Consider the following 14398-nt stretch of genomic DNA (forward strand, 5'->3'; position numbering starts at 1 on the left):
AATTAGTACAACCACTCTGGAAAATAATCTGGCGGTTCCTCAGAAAACTGGGCATGTCACTTCCGAAAGATCCTGCTATACCACTCCTGGGCATATACCCAGAGGAGTCCACAGCATGTAATAAGGATATATGCTCCACTATGTTCATAGCAGCCCTATTTATAATAGCCAGAAGCTGGAAAGAACCCAGGTATCCCTCAACAGAAGAATGGATGCAAAAAATGTGGTATATATCTTCTTCCAAACTGTGCAAGCACAAAGGAGGTATATGATGCACTGACAAAACTCTTAAAAAACAATTCAAGTCAGCAGATCTTATGCTAAGTGTTGTCCACCCCACTCTGCCATAAAGACGTGGGACTCTTTCTGTATAACAATATTTTGACATGCATGTGGATATATCATTGGTTTTATATACATATATATGATAATTAATATATATAAACTATCCTTATTTTATCAGTTCTATCTCAATATATGTCTAAGGAGATGGCTCAGTAGATAAATATGTATAATCCTTTTACAGAAGACCTGAACTCGTTTCCAAGATCTCATTTCTGATAGCTCACCAGAGCTGCATTTATTAATATTAGACATCTGATTTCTGTTGTTTGTCCATTTTCTTGGGTTTGCTTGCTTATTTGTTTGCTTCTTTGTTTTTAAAAGTAGGATGTGCCTGTATTGCCCTAGGTAGTCTGGAACTTGCTACATAGATCAGGCTGACTGGGAAATCACAAAGATGTGCCTATTTCTGCTTTCTAAGTATTTAATGAAAGGTATATACCACCAAATCTACCAATAATTTGTAAGGTTTCCTATGTTATTACTGCAAATCCCAATTTAACTATTATATATATATATATATATATATGTATGTATATATCATATTTTGTAATTTATATGAATATATATGTATATATACATATATATGCTAAGTTAATATATCCATATTCCCTTTAATCATGCTTTATGTCATGAAGCTTTTACTAGGAAACAAGTATAAATTTATATTTTTATCAATTCTACTAAAATTTTATATTCATTTTCACAAAGTATAAAACTGGACATCTTTTGATGAATATATACATTATATGTCCAATTACCAGGAGTATGAGGAACATTATGATCACCAGGTAAATGTCTGCTTTGTCTTTGTACAGTCCTCTGCCATTCTGTTTCTGAGTTTTGGTTCAGAATGATGCATGGTAATTCTAGTATTATCTTGTCTAAATTATCATAAATTGTAAGCAGAACACAATAGATGATACAAAAAATATTAGTTCACAGCAATATAGTACACAACAATAAATAATTTTGTGTAAACTGATTTAGTTTGTTGTCTATACCAGGGGCAATATTTTAATACTAATGATTAATCTCTTACATGAGAAATATACTCCTAGCTTTGCATTTTATCCTTTAAATATTTAATTGATACATTTTAGGTATTAGAAAATATTTTCTTTTAGTTAATGGTATTTCCATTTCAATTTGTTTTTATTTAACATAAAGTAAATAAGCTAAATTGATATAATTTAGAATATTGATGCTATCAAATTTTTGATATCTGTATTAATTCTTTGAGAATTTCATATATTTTCTTTGGTTATAACCCTCTCCATCTCCCTCTCCAGTCTTCTCCAAGATCAGTTCTCTATTTCATCCCCACACAATTTTATGTCCTCATTTTTCTAAAACCCATTGAGTTTCATTAGAACTGGCTATGTACTCATAGGCAAGTGGCTAACCTCTGCAACATGATGATTTTTTCTGGAGCCACACCTTTAATAGCAAGCTTACCTTCTCATAGATGTGACAAATTAAGAATATCTACTAATTAAGATGTAGGACATCTCATCACAATTCTCGCATAATGCTAAGACTTGATATGGCTTAAACGTAAGCATTTTTGTGCACGTTGCCATGGTAGCTGTGTATTCATACATGCAACTACTCTATAATGTTCATAAAACACTTCCTATATAGGTATCTACCACTTCTGGATATTACAGGGTTTTTTTCACTCTTTCTTCTGTAATGATCCAAGAGGTTTGTGAAAAAAAAAAAAAGGAATATGATATAGATATTCCTTTTAAAGCTGATTCCTTTGTAATAATTTATTCCCTGCACCTTGACCATTAGGGAGTCTCTGAGCTAATCTAGTACAAAAAAATAAGCCTCCCTGATGACATTTGAAAAATGCACTAATGTATGGGTATAAGCAGAAACAATTAGCAGTCAATTTCCCACTATGTCAATTAGCAGAGTAATTATATTAAGTGCTCCTCTAGGGCCTGCAGCTTATCTATCCACAGCCTTGCTATTACAGCAGTGAGCAGACCTTCCCAGGCAGGTCATTATGGTAGCTTGCAGGGTTCATGAATGGATTAAATTGAAGGTTACTTTTTTTCTTCTAATGTAGTACCTTCCAGTACTATAAAAGCTAGGCAGTCAAAATGAAGCTTCAGGTAAATACTATCTTTATTTCTATATGGTCCATGACTGAAGTATATGATGCTTTCATCAATGGGTCTTTATGGTCAAGAGCTTTATGATAACCATATAACATTACTGATTTTATGGGGCCTTCATAGACCAGCAAATTCAATAGTTAACTCATTGATGCCCTTGGGCTATTTATTTGTTAGTCCATGCTTTGAATGTTTATTTACCATTATATGATAAATCTATGGTTATGTTTACACTCCCCCACAAACACATATATGTTTACAATAGTCATTTTCATGTGATATCTTTCAGTTGTCATTTGAAGTTTTTAATCTCTCCATTCATTCTGTCCTTGAATATGCCACATTTCTTTACGTACTCTGTAATTTTAATGTTTTGACGTATCTTTAATGTTATTGGGATAAATTATTTTATCTCATATAATGACTCTAATAATTTTCCCATTTTTTCATGGAACATTATGTTGAAGGATTATACCATAGAAAATAAAGAAACAAATTGAGGTGCTCTACCAAACAAATAATACAAGTTGCCTGAATTATTGTAGGAAGGGCCATAAATAAAAAGATAAATTCCAAAGGGAAAAAAGTATGGATAGTATTAATGGTTTGGGGTCACTTGTCTTTTTCATAAATGTTTAGGTATACTGTTTTAATTCATTTATCATCTTTGACATCTTCTTAGGTATTTTCTAGTGGAGGGAGATGTATGTAAGGGGATGAATGGAAGAGTAAAGATGAGAAGAGCCTGGAGAGAATAGTGTCCTAATTTGGTTTTTCCTTGCTGTCATGTAATAGCATGTAATAGTAATTTGGGGATGAAAAGGTTTACTGGTCATATGCTTCCAATCACTGCTCGTCACTGAAGAATATAAGGACAGGAATTCAAACATGACATAGACTATGGATGGGGGCTATTTACTTCCTTGTTCCTCATGTATTTCTCAGTCTACTTTCTCATAAAACCAGGTCCAGTAACCCTGGGATGGCACCATGCATAATTGGCTGGGACATACCTGGTCAATCACTTTAATCAAAGGCTTGCTTACAGCCCAATCTTATGAAGGCATTTTCATAATTAGTATTTCCTCATTTCAGATGATATTAAATTGTCTAATATAGACATAAAACTACCTAGTGCAAATAGCTAAAGTTAAGGATATTTGGTAAATCCATATCAAAAACTGCCTTTTATAAAATATTAAGCTGGTTCGAATGAGAATGCCCCTCATAAGCTGAGGTGTTTGAATCCTTGATTCCCAGTTGGTGGAACTGTTTGGATAGGTTTAGAATGTGTGGCTTTTTTGGAGGAAGTATATCACCATGAAATGAAAGTATGTTTATGAACTGAAATTTCACAAACCTTGTTCCATCCAAATGCATTCTCTGATTCCTGTTTGCAGTTCAGGATGCAAAACCTCAGCATCTGGGCGGGAAAGATGGCTCAGAGGTTAAGAGCACTGACTGTTCTTCCAAAGGTCCTAAGTTCAAATCCCAGCAACCACATGGTGGCTCACAATCATCAGCAGTGAAATCTGATACCCTCTTCTGGTGTGTCTGAAGACAGCTACAGTGTACTTACAGATAACAAATAAATCTTTAAAAAAAAAAAAAAAGCTCAGCTTCTGCTCTTTATGTCATGTTTGCTGTTTACTGCCTCACTTTATCACTTTGTCAGAGGCTCAGCACTTGAAATGCGCGTAAACTTTTTCTTCTATAAGTTTCCATTGTCATGGTGATTATGACAGCAGTAGAAAAGCAACTATTTTTTTGTATCTATGTCAATATGCTTACTTACAGCTAACCTAAATATGGGAAAATGATCCTAGCAAAAGCTATAGGTCACCAAAGAAAATGACAGGTGCCTAGTGTGAGATTTTCCCCTTCAGTTGTCAAAACAAGAGGTACGGCTGAGATCTCCAGAACTATATAAGTTATTGCTACAACTCTTACTATTAAAACTATTATTCTCAGCCAGTCTGACTGATGTAAGGTGGAATCTCAGGATCATTTTGATTTGCATTTCCCTGATGACTAAGGATGTTGAACATTTATTTCTTTAGGTGCTGCTCAGCCACTCAGTATTTCTCAGTTGAGAATTCATTGTTTAGCTCTGTACCCCATTTTTAATAGGGTTATTTGATTCTCTGGAGTCTAACTTTTTGAGTTGTTGTATATCTTGGATACTAGCACTCTATTGGATGTAGGGTTCATAAAGATGTTTTCCCAATCTGTTGGTTGACTTTTTGTCCTATTGGCAGTGTTCTTTGCCTTATAAAAACTTTGCATGTTTACTAGGTCCCATTTGTCTATTATTTATCTTAGAACATAAGCTATGGGTACTCTGTTCAAGAAATGTTCCCCTGCGTCCATGTGTTTGAGGCTCTTCCTCACTTTCTCTTCTATTACTTTCAGTATATCTGGTTTTATGTGGAGATCCTTGACCCACTTGGACTTGAGCTTTGTAAGAGGGGACAAGAATGGATTGATTTGCATTCTTCTACATGCTGAATGCCAGTTGAACCAGCACCATTTGTTGAAAATGCTGTCTTTTTGCAACTGGATGACTTTAGCTCTGTTGTCAAAGATCAAGTGACCATAGGTGTGTGGGTTCATTTCTGATTCTTCAATTCTACTGCATTGATCACATTGATCTAGATCTAAGTGATCTATTTTATCACAATTGCTCTGTAATACAGTTTGAGATCAGGGGTGCTAATTCCTGTAGAAATTCTTTTATTGTTGAGAATAGTTTTCTGTATCCTCAGCTTTTTTGTTATTCCAAATGAATTTCCAAATTGTTCTTTCTTACTCTATGAAAAATTGAGTTAGAAATTTGATGGAGATTACATTGCATCTGTAGACTGCTTTTAGCAAGATGGCCATATTTATTATATTTTATTATATTATATTAATACCACCAATCCATGATCATGGGTGATTTTTCTGTCTTCTGAGGTCTTCTTCAATTTCTTTCTTCAGAAACATCAAGTTCTTGTTATAGAGATCTTTAATGTGTTTGGTTAGAGTCATACCAAGGTATTTTATATTATCTGTGACTATCGTGGAGGATGTTTTTTTCTCTAATTTCTTTCTCAGCCTGTTTATTCTTTGAGTAGAGGAAAGATACTGATTTCTTTGTCTTAAATTTATATCCAGCCACATTGCAGAAGTTGTCTTTGAGGTTTAGGAGTTTTCTGGTGAAATTTTTGGGGTAACATAAGTATACAATCATATCATCTGCAGCATACAAGTCAGAATGGCTAAGAGAAAACTGAGGTGACATAAAATGATGGCAAGGATGCAGAAAAAGCAAAACACTCCTCCAACTTTTTGTGGAATTTTAAGCTAATACAGCCACTCTGGAAATCAGCCTGGTGGTTCCTCAGAAAATCAGACATAATACTACCTGAGGACCCAGCTGTACCACTCATGTGCATATACCCAAAAGATGCTCCAACATATAACAAGGACACATGCTCCACTATGTTCTTAGTAGCCTATTTATAATAGCCAGAAGCTGGAAAGAAGCCAGATATTCTTCAACAGAGAAATGGATACAGAAAATATGGTGTATTTACACAATAGAGTACTGCTCAGCTACTAAAAACATGAAATTCTTAGGCAAAGGGATGGAACTAGAAAATATCATCCTGAATGATGTTACCCAATCACAAAAGAACACACATGGTATACACTCACAGATAAGTGGATATTAGCCCAAAAGCTTGGAATACCCAAGATACGTTTCACAGACCATATGAATTGAATCTCAAGAAGAAGAAAAACCAAAGTGTGGATGCTTCAGTCCTTTTTAGAAGGGGGACGAAAATATTCAGGGGAGGTAGAGGGTGGGATGGACTGTGGAGGAAGAGAAAATGGGGACAGGGAAAAAGGGGGGTCAGATCAGATGTTCATGGAGATGGTTATTATAGAGAGAGACAGACATTTGAACAGAGGTATGTAACAGTGTGGGTTAGGGAGCTGGGGGGCAGTCACCAGCAAGCCCCAGATGCCAGGAAAAAAAGAGGCTACCTGCACCAAACAGGGATGAGATTGGCTGAAATGCCTAACAAAGGGGAGGAAAAATCTGTGGAAACCATAGCCAGAGGTTAGGAAAGACCCCTAAGAAGTGCTTTCTAATGTAGCTGTCTCCTGAGAGGCTCTGCCAGAGCTTGACAAATACAGAGGAGGATGCTCACAGCCAACCATTAAAATGAGTAGAGGGACCCCAGTGGAGTACTTAGAGAAAGGACTGAAAGGGTTGCAACCCCATAGGAAGAACAAGAATATCCAAAAACCAGAACCCCAGAGCTCCCAGGGACTAAACCACCAACCAAAGAGTACACATGAAGGGACCCATGACTCCAGCTGCATATGTAACAGAGGATGAACTTACCTGGCATTAGAGGGAAGAAAGACTCTTAGTCCTGTGAAGGCTTGATGTCCCAGTGTAGGGGAATGCTAGGACAGTGAGGTGGGAGTGGGAAGTTGGGTGGGGGAGCACCCTCATAGAAACAGCAGGAGGGGAGATGGTAGAGGGGGTTTGCAGAGGGAAAACCTGGAAAGGGGCTAACATTTGAAATGTAAATAATAGCTTATCCAATTGAAAATCTTTATTGTTGAAGATACACCCATATTTGTTACCAGACATGGAGAAATCATGTTTGAACTGACCAGGAAGGTTAACAATTTCTAATTAACTTTCATACTGGAAACAGTTATGTAGCCTACTTTAGGCAGAAAAATATCATTGACATTCTTACCCATCTGTGAGTTCTAAGTTTCAACCCAAAATAGAATTAGATAGACTGGTCCTTTATACACACCACATAAACCACCCTATATTTTCTCTCTCACGGCTCCTAAGTCGTTTTTCTTTTCTGTACTGTTCTCTTGAGTTGGGTGAATCCTATCTCTGACGTATGCTATCAAATCTTTTTTCTGATTCATCACTTTGCCTGCCCCTAAAGTAGGCATCTCTTTCAAACATAGATGCTTCTTCCTTCTACAAACTAAACTTGCCTTCATTTGCTTGAGACTAAAGGTGCATACTAAGGGCATTTCTATATTCCAGGCTTGTAATCCAGGGAGTTTCTGCATTCCAAGTGGATCAATTCTTTGGATGTGAGCTCTTGCCAGAGCAGCTGTGTTGCTAGAATGAAATTCCTCTACAATGGAGGGAGAGAGGACTTCGAGAGACAACTGAATTTGGGGTATAGGCAATTCAGGGGCAAGTTACATAGTGTAATGGTAACTCCCTAGAGCCTATTAAGGTGACCCTAGCTAAGACTCCTAGTAATGGGTGATACAAAGCATAATTTGCCATCTTTTGTAACCAGGCAAGACTTCCAGTGGAGAGATTGGGATACCAACCCAGCCACAAAACCTTTGAAATACAATTTGTTTTGCCTACAAGGTTTATTCAAGTAAACGTAGCACAACAATTGTTGGAGTGACTTATGACTGGTCTAGCTTCATACCCATGCCACAAGAGGAAGACTATCCCTAACACTGACTGAAGGTTCAGACAGCAGAAGCCAGATGACCCAGAGAAAAGGTTAAAACCAAACACAATTGGGGGAGGATAAGGCAATGATATTCTATACTCCTAGACTGGTGCCTAACCCAGTTGTCCAGCAACTAACAGAAACAGATGAAGATACCCACAGTCCAATATACTCAGGATCCTTCAGAAGAGAGGGAGGAAGAATTGTAGGAGCCAGAGGGGTCAAAGTCACCACGAGAAAACCCAGGGAATCAACAAACCGAGACTCATTGAGACTCATGGAAACTCAACTGACAGGGAAGCTGCATATGTATAATTTATGTCATCAGTATATATGCCATAGTTGTATAGTTTTTTGATTGGTTAGTGGATTTTGTTATTTTGTGTGACTCCCAACATAGGAAAGTAGGGACTGTTGCTGGTGTTTTTGCCTGCTTTGGGGAATCTTGTCCTCAGACTGGTTGCCTATTCCAGGCTTTATCTGACGGGAGGTGCCTAATCTTCCTGTACAATTTTTGCCATGTTTGGTCAATATCTCTGGGAGGTCTGACCTGTATTTAAGGGAAATGGTGGAAGAGTAGATGGGGAGGGACGAGGTAGGGGGGATGTCAGAGTTGGGGCAGAAGAAAGGATGGGAAACTGCACCCAGAATGTAATACATGAGTCAATGTAATACTAGAGAGAACCCAAGAGGATGTGAAGCTAATTCATCCTTCTCCATCCCTCTTTTTCCCTTTCAATCACCTAGCACTAGGTAAGAAAGAAAAAAGAAATAGAAGAAAAAGGAGGTAGTGATACTATTAGACCACTTCCTTCTGATTAGGGCCATTGAGTTTCTTGTGGCAAGTTTCATCTTTGTCCTCAGAGAAACTGCCACCAACAGCATCCAACCACCAAATGGCCAGCCACCCACTTCTAGCATTTATATATCCTTTGAATTACAAATGTTATGTACTTGGAGAAACTATCTGTAGTTGGCAAAATTATGCCCCTGCTTGAGCATGAGGCAACTCAGAGTTAGCTGCTGTGGACAATCTGAAGCAGTCCCACATCCCACACCTGAGATTAAAAAAAAACACACAATCTTATGAAATTTCTGAATGTTTAAAGAAACTAAAATTCTTAATACATTTTCTGTTTTAAGTCATTAACTGTGCTGTGTTTAATGAGAAATTATTAAGAGACATTTTCAATAAAATAGTACTTTTTAGATCAGAGATCAAGGTTTTTAGGAGATCTCTTCTGCTCATTACTAATCTTTATCAATTTTCATGGCATTCACAGTTTTTCATTTCCTGTGGAAACATAAATAAACCTGTGTCTTCAATACAAAACTTCTGCAGGCTTCCATTCTGATGTTAATGCTTCTTCATAGTATATAGGTTGATTTAATTCCACAGCTTATTCTAAAATTCAGTATCTCTCAGCTGGCTGCTGTTTTTCCTTTCTCATTCACATTGACAAAATTTAAAGTTACATTTAAATTTTTAAAAATGATAATCTTTCTAAAACAAGACATAAAGAAACAAATGAGAAAATTCAAGTGGTGAACAAAATTTGCAGTTGTAGCACCAATGTAGGGTTCAAACCTGCAAGCATTTACTCAGAATAATCTGGTAGAGTAAAAAGTGGCAGGTAGATTTTAAGGATGAGGTATTTACTTTGTCAACCACTCTCTGTCTTTATAAAGATTTAATGTTTTTGAATCGCCTCTTAGTTACTGGTGATAACTTGTTCTTTTCAATTCTTGAACACTTGAGCCAATATCTCCCAAGCTAACACCATTGTCTCTAACACTCTTTAATGACAAGAATTAGTCTTCACTATGTATGTCATTAAATGCAAATGAATCAGAATTAACAAATAACACAGGAACAAATTTATACCCATCTTCTGGAGATTAAAGTGCATCTGTGGTTGAAAGGTTTAGCTAACAGAATGTAGATGCAATGCCATAGTGGTGCCATTTGGTATTCTTGGGTTTAGAAGAATCCAGTAATTTATTTTCCTTTTCATCTGTCCAGCATTGAGGGTTATATAGTTCTCAGGAGTGATGACTATTAAAAAGAAGCTATTAAATTTCTTTAAAAGGCCCAGATAAATTAAGTAGTAAATTTCCTCGCATATATCCTGCACATAGTTTATAATATTTCCCCTTTTTAATTCCTTTTCAGTAGATTTAAATCAATGAAAATGAAGGATGTAAACCTTGCCTCAACTTAGTGTTAAGTCAATCAATATTAAAGAGAATATTACTCACTAAAGTATATTAAGAACCTAATATTTGAATATTACAGTCAATGCTGTGTCTATGCTTTGTGGATAAGTATGTTAAATTTTAGTGTTTCTGCCCCCTCTTATGTAACTGCACAAAGGTTTTGGTTCTATAGGAACATTTTTTTTTCAAAAATACCTCTTGTAACTTTCCTTTACCTTGCAGTCAAGTTTAAAATGTACCTTAAAATAATTTAAAGCCATGTATTTAATTTGCTATCTTCCTGTGTATTCAACCTGTTTAACCTGACTTGGGAAAATAACTTGTGGATGAAAAGGTGGTTTAGTGGTTAAAAAGAAAAGAAAAGAAAAGAAAAGAAAAGAAAAGAAAAGAAAAGAAAAGAAAAGAAAAGAAAAGAAAAGAAAAGAATGTAATCAATTTGCTATACTATGGCTTTTACTGCCCATAAAATTATCTTTAAAACTTAAGCTAAAAAGTCAATTAATCTGAAACTAGGCACTCATCAGTAAGAGGGTTGTATGGAGTTCAAGGGACGTCTATGTGTATGCTGTGGCAATATTATGGTGAAAGCAGCCAATGGGTTAAAAGCAACCTTTCAAATAATCCATTATGTATGTTAGTTTGTATTTGTATGTAGGTTGATAATATGTTTGATTGTCTATGTGCTATTCTTAGTCTTCAGGGTTAATAAAGTAACATCTTTCTTTATGTATTCTTTGAAGATTTCTGTAGAAAAGGATCTCATATCCTTTCTCTAAAGCTTTGTTTCCTGTGCTATTCAATAAACACAGTATATGACCTGGAATAATACCTAATTCTTACACATTTTTGTTTGAAATCAGTAGAAAATCAGTTGGATTAGCAAAGACATGAACTAAATACACTGTGAAAACAAAATGGATGGCCTGTTCTGGGCCTCCAATGTCTTTAGGGTTTTACATGTCTCACTAAATTGAAATTTCATACACTAAGAATAACTCTGATAGCTTCCTAATCCCATGCTTTTCTGATAATGTCCTTTCTGAATTCGATAAAAAAATGAGAAGTTAATTGCTTACACACTGAAAAATGCTTTTCTTTGAATTCAGTGAAGCACAAAGATAAATGGTGTATTACTAAAGGGAATTTAGCTCTATTTATGACTGCTTGTAGTGTGAAATTAGTTGTTTGTGATCTCTGAAGGCTTGCTTTCTTTTCAAAACATAGCATGCTATCTCTGACTACAGAGAAACATTGAAATGAAAAACTCAAATTGAATTAAGAGACATTTCTACATATAAATATTTTTACATTTTTCCATTTTCTATTTTCATTTGTATGTGTTGAAGTTTATTTAAAATTTTAGTTCTCAAATAATATAGTACAAAATTTCCACTTCCTTTTTCATTGAGGGGTTTGTTATTTTCCTTTCCATTATAATATTCATTTGGTATAATAACCATTCAGTGCTCCATAAATCATTTTATTTTGTTTTCCAATGATCATTATTCAGATTTTTAACTAAAAGTAAATTAGCTCTTTGAAATCAGTATTTGGATTTCTTATCGTGAAAGTCAAAATCTTTTAAGTTCAGACTCCAGATTAATTTCTCACAAACAATCTAGCATTTCGAGGTTAATTCCCAACATGTCTGCCCTCCTACATGATGCCAACCAATACAGAAAAAAATAAAAGTTAAGTTTAAGGTTTGACACCCTGCACCAGCCAATTATTGGACGGGCCTTAAGAGTTCTCAAATTATATGCTTGCTAGGCTAGAAATTTCATTTCCTGGGTGTCACTTTCTATAAAGCCTTACCCCAACTGATGTTGGACACCCCTCTCCCCCAAACTGTCTGTGTGTCAGTGGTGGTCATCTGAGGGGACCCTACTAGCTCAAATAAAGGTCCTCTTGTGATTTATATCAGATTGGCTTCAGCCTGTTTTTTTTTTTGGGGGGGGGGGCGCAGTCACTAACACTTCCTTGGCACTACATATTGGTGCATTTGCTGAGAAGTGGCACACAAGGCAACCAATTTGGAGGGTCTTGATGCCAACAAATCTTCATCTATATGTGTGTTTTTATAGCACTATGATCAAGTTCCTGTCTGTCTGTATTCTAAATTTGTCTGTGTGGTCTGTAGGTCAGTGTAGATGAGTATCTGCAAAGTGGTGCAAAAATGTGCCTCTGCAGCATGCAGGTTTATGGCTGCATAGTAGCCCAGAGTGTGTGACTGGGTGGAACAGATAAATGTCTTCAGCAGTGTGGAAACTTGTGTGCCTGAGTCCTGCTGAGGAGATTTGGTCTTCTAATATCTGCACAGCACTTCCAGCTGTATCTTTCCCTGTTCCTGAGCAGCTTGATTGCTTGCATCTGGTTTCCTGATCTGCAGAGCAGTGCTGAAACGTGTGTGACCACCACCTTCTGGTTAGTTCTTGTTACTGTGAGCTATATAATTTCTCTGTTCTGGTTGGTTTTTGCTTCTGACTATATCTTTCTCTGTTTATAGACTCTGAGAGTGGTGCCAGATCTCTAATCTACAATTCTATTAAAGGGAAAAAGCTTTAAATGTATGTCTGTAGCTGGTTGGTGTTATTAAATATGTGTCTGGGAGCCATGGCCAAAGCAGGGCCAGGAAAAGTTCTGAGTCTGTGGAGGTCATGGGTGCAGAGAGATAGCCACCAATCTAATTATTTTCTGGTGTGTGTGTGCATGTGTGTGTGTGTGTGTGTGTGTGTCACATTCTGGTTGTTTCTTTTTTCTGCTGGATAGAGAGGAAAGGTTGGAGACTTGTTTCGTGTCTCAGAGAGAAGTTTTGTTTGATTGTTTTTGTTTGTTTGGGGTTTTTTTGTTTTTTTGTTTTTTGTTTTTTGTTTTTTGTTTTTGTGAGTGACACTTTCTAATTCTTTCTTGTTTCTGCCTGAAGAGAGTGGGGTTACATTTGTGTTTTTATATATTATATGTGTGTTTCTTATTATGAGACAGATTCAACGAGATGTAACTTTGACAGGTGACTTTGTCAGACATATTGACATGGGAGAGGTTACTCCTTTGACATTCAACAGGTACCCGTCACCATAGAAGAGGCCAGCAAGCTGGTTCCTGGTGCCACAGGGGAGCCCCGTCCCCAACAACCAAATAGCTATTGATGCTTGCTTTCCCCTGACTGGGTATTAAGGTAACAAGAGACTCTTGGTTTATCATCAGGTTCTGTAGGCTGATCTCAGAGCAGGTAAATACCAGCCCACCAATCTGGCCAATCTACCTGACATTGCATAGATAAAGAGGTTAAAAAGGAGACTGAGGGACTTACTGGGAGTTTTAATGGCAAAAGGGTAACAGACAGAGAAAACATTTTTGAGATCTAGCAAAGATCCTGTTGGCAGAAAATGCCAAAACAGAGGACTACAATAAATGTCTGGAATGACCTTCTCCAATTCCCTTACTGGGGATCTGACACCTGACCAGTGGCCTACCTGTATAAGAGATGTCTGAAACAAATGTCTTCTTTAAAAAAAAAAAAGGCATGCCCTACTTAAAATAAATTAATGTGATTATTATAAGGAGAAGGGTCACTGGGTAAGTGAATGCCCCAAAAGAGGCCTATCAAAACCCTGGCCTTAAAGAAAAAAGAATAGGATAGATGGGATTTAGATCCTCTCCCCAAGCCAAGAGTATCCCTTAAAGTAAATGGGAAGCCCTATAGTTTCAACATTATGTCTTGCTAAAAGTTGAAGAAAAAGTCTCAAGTGTTTCTAAATGACCAGAAACAAAACAAAAATCCAGGAACTCTTAGAAGCCCTAAAAAAATTTAGACAATCAGGCATTTGATAAGAAAACAATTCTCCAACAACAGCAAGTCCTGGATACCCCAACACACCAGAAAAACAAGATTTGGATTTAAAATTACTGGTCATGGTGCTGTTAGAGGAACACATGAAGGACATAAATAAATCTCTTAAAGAAATTCAGGAGAAAACGGATCAAAAGTTAGAATCTCTTACAAGGGAAACACTAAAATCATTTAAATAAATTCAGGAGAATATGGGTCAAAAGATAGAAGCCAATAAGCAAGAAATGCAAAAATCACTTAAAGAAATACAAGAGAACTTTGGTCAAAAGGCAGAAGTCATGAAAGAGGAAACACAAAAATCTCTTAAAGAATTACAGGGAAACACAAATAAGCAAGTGAAAGAGCTGAGCAAA

The sequence above is a fragment of the Apodemus sylvaticus genome, chromosome 15, assembly GCF_947179515.1.
Source record: "Apodemus sylvaticus chromosome 15, mApoSyl1.1, whole genome shotgun sequence".
In the NCBI taxonomy this organism is placed as follows: domain Eukaryota; kingdom Metazoa; phylum Chordata; class Mammalia; order Rodentia; family Muridae; genus Apodemus; species Apodemus sylvaticus.